Genomic DNA, 3,625 nt, shown 5'->3' with positions numbered 1-3,625 from the left:
CCTCGAACTCAGAAATCCACCTGCCTCTGCCTCCCAAGTGCTGGGATTAAAGGCGTGCTCCACCAATGCCCAGCTTTTTTTTATTTTTCAAGACACAGTTTCTCTGTGTAGCACTGGCTGTCCCAGAACTCTCTCTGTAGACCAGGCTGGCCTCGAACTCAGAGAGATCCACTTGCCTCTGCTTCCCTAGTGCTGGGATTAAATGCATGCATCAATACCACCAGGCTAGAAATGTAAATTTAAAAAAGATCAGACTGGAAGAATTCATAGGTTTAAAGAACAGATTCCTGGGGTTGGTGAGATGGCTCAGCTGGTAAGAGCATCAACTGCTCTTCCGAAGGTCCTGAGTTCAAATCCCAGTATCCACATGGTGACTCACAACCCCCATAATGAGATCTGACACCATCTTCTGGTGCATCTGAATGAAGACGGCTACAATGTACTTATTTATAATAATAAATAAATCTTTGGGCCAGAGTGAGAGTAAGCAGGCCGACAGGAGTGGGGTTGACCGGAGCAAGCAGAGGTCCTAAAAGTCAATTCCCAACAACCAGATGAAGGCACACAACTATCTGTACAGCTACGGTGTATACTCATATGCACAAAATAAATAAATAAATCTTTAAAAAAAAAAAGGAATGGATTCCTTCAAAACAGTTTGGATTTAAATCTCTGCTCTGCCATGACTAGTCCTATGACCTCGGGAAGTCACTTAAACAAGTTTCCTCATTGGTGAAAATGGAGCTAACACACCAGTACTGCCCTCAGTGATAGTTGCATGATTAAATGCATCTACACAGGCCACTCAGTTAGGACAGTGCCTGGGAAGTCATGACAGCTCCATTATCACCCACCGAGCATGAGAGCAAAGTTGCTTAGACAGAAACAGCATATGTTACATATAGCGTTGCTTACTATTAAATTATATCAATATCCAAGTAGTTCAATGGATTTCAAACACTCACCCTACTGAGCATCTAAAACACCTAAAGAGCACCTAATAATGCTCTAATCATTCGACCAGTTCATCTTGAGCTTCCATGACTCGCTAGAGACAGGCACTGTATAAAGAGAAGTTAGAAAATACCATCCTCTATTGTCACGCTCTAGGAGAAAGATGCGGGTGATAGTCTATCAGTTTCCGTGCCTAGCTAGCCTGGGACTCAGTGTGATCTCGGTCCAGCCTCTGCTGATTACATGTATGCATGACCCTTAAAGTAAGACAAGGATTCACGGTAGCCCATTATTTGTCTGCTCCCTCCCACTCCAGGCGTTCTATCCAGAAGAGAGAAGCCTAACTCCTCGCTGTTGGTGCAGCAGCCAATGCCCACCTGGAGAAGGGAGCCACATCAAAGACTCTGTTAACGCTCATCTCTCAAATCGAAGGAAATCTAAGATTCAGAGAATTATTTTTACGTTTGTTCAATAGTTTTTGAAAGCAAATACTTTGAAGCTGTAGATTATAGGATTCTGCATTTTAAAATTCAGACTCAGCTGATAAGACAGTAAAAATGATGGGCAATCCAGCAATCCCATTCCTATGTGTACATCAGGAGAGCAAGCCCGAACTCTGAAGAGTCCAATGGGCCACCTGCTCTGTGGCAATTACCCACAAGGCCTAAACACCCGAGGGGCTACCCAACCAGCAGCATCTTGTTTATTTATAAACACTGAAATTTGAATTTTTGTATCAAAAATATTAAGAATGATATTTCATGCCCCAATATTAATTTTATATCACAAAAAATTATTGTTTTTCTTAAGGCATTCAGAAAAAGACATTTCACAAAAAAATAGTTGAGGACCCATGGGCCAAGGCCTGGGTATATTTGCATATTATCAAATATGCAAATGCCAAAAATGGTGGTATACAATTACCAAAGCTATGTGTATCAACACAGGTAAATCTTACAAGCCAAAGTCTAAGGGGACACACATTCCAGAACAATTATGAGGCCACTTATGTAAGGTTTTAAAATATGCACATATTATATGTTACTGTGTATATTTAACATACATTCTACAAGCAGAAAAACACATATGGAAATGTTCCACATGGAACTCACCAATCTGGGGACCACAGCAGCCAGGTGACTTGAAGAGTGCTATGCTACTGGAGAAAGGGAGGCTGAGGGATGCAGAGGTTAGGAGATGAGGGCCTTCCATCAGAGACTGAGGGATGCAGAGGTTAGGAGATGAGGGCCTTCCATCAGATTGCTGAGATTTGAAGCTGAATGCCAATTTATGGGAATCTGTCCTCAGAATCTTGTGCTACACCTTAAAGTATTTAATAATAAATAAAGGGAAATATATAGAGTCAATGTGAGGAAGAACTGATTTTTGCGTTTACTAATTTGGGGTGGGTGCCTTGGGCTTCGGTGCCCATGTGAAGGTCAGATGACAACTTGCCGGGGAACCATCCGTCTCTCCTCCCATCATGTGGGTCCTAGGATTGAACTCAGGTGGTCAGGCTTGCCAGCAGGTAGCTTTACCTGCTGAGTCATCTTGTCAACCCGAGAGACTGATTTGTATTTTAAAAATCCAAGCCTATCCTGCCTCAAAAGAGAAAAGAAAATTCTTTCTAGTTCACTTATGGACCTGATACCTAAAGGAAAAGCAATTGTTTTATTTTTTAAAGTTGGACGGAACCTCAAGAGGAACTGCTGAGCACCCTCTTACATTGAAGGGCTTCAAGCAACCAGCTGGTTTAGATTGATTTTATTTTCTTATGTGTATGAGTGTTTTGCCTGCGTGTATGTCTGTGCACTGCATGTGCACTTAGAAGAAACCACAGAGGTCAGAAGACCGCATGAGACGGCCCTGGAACTGGAGTTACAGACAGTTAGTTGTGAGACAGTCTGCCTGCTGAAAACCAAACCTGGATCCTCTGTAGGAGGTTTTTATTCACCAGTCTTGAGCTCTGCCTGCCCAATTGACTCTTGCTCCAGATGTGACTTCGAAGTATTGCAGGGATGCACACAGCCCAGGAATAGCGACTCCCATCACCGGCTCAGAGGAGGTGCCAATGAAGTGGGTATTCCTGCTGTGAAATCCAGTGAGATCCTCCCCCTTCCTCTGGCAAAAGCTCCCAAGACATCATTATAGGAAGAAAAAAGAGAGAGAGAGAGAGAGAGAGAGAGAGAGAGAGAGAGAGAGAGAGAGAGAGAGAGAGAGAAAGTGGCTCTGTCCTTCCTGGCTCCAGATGCAGTACCTGTTAGGACTGTTTTGGATTTACATCTGTTTCAAAGCTCTTTAACCGCCTCCCTGTCAGTCACTTTTTCTGCCAAGACCCCACCACCAGCACAGAAATTGCAACTTTTGAGCAGGCAGTGCCCTCTAGTGTTGTACTTTAATATTAAAAACGTAAAGGCTGCCCCCTCCTTTATCTAATATCAAAGCAAAGAGAAAGTCTGCCAAAAATCAAATCACATCTTCCTAACCCACTTCCCCCACCCCACTAGCTTCCCAGTGCTGACATTTAGGACTTGATGTTGCCACAGGCAGTCTTGTCCGTTGTAGAAAGCTTAGCAACAATTCTGGTATCTACCCGTCACCCCCAGGTGCAGTGCCACTGAGGCCAGGTGTGACAACCAGAATATCTAGAGACATATCACTAACGGTCCCC

The sequence above is a fragment of the Mastomys coucha genome, unplaced genomic scaffold (genome assembly GCF_008632895.1).
Source record: "Mastomys coucha isolate ucsf_1 unplaced genomic scaffold, UCSF_Mcou_1 pScaffold16, whole genome shotgun sequence".
In the NCBI taxonomy this organism is placed as follows: Eukaryota; Metazoa; Chordata; class Mammalia; order Rodentia; family Muridae; genus Mastomys; species Mastomys coucha.
The sequence above is the reverse complement of the archived record's forward strand: the minus strand, read 5'-3'. Positions refer to the sequence as shown.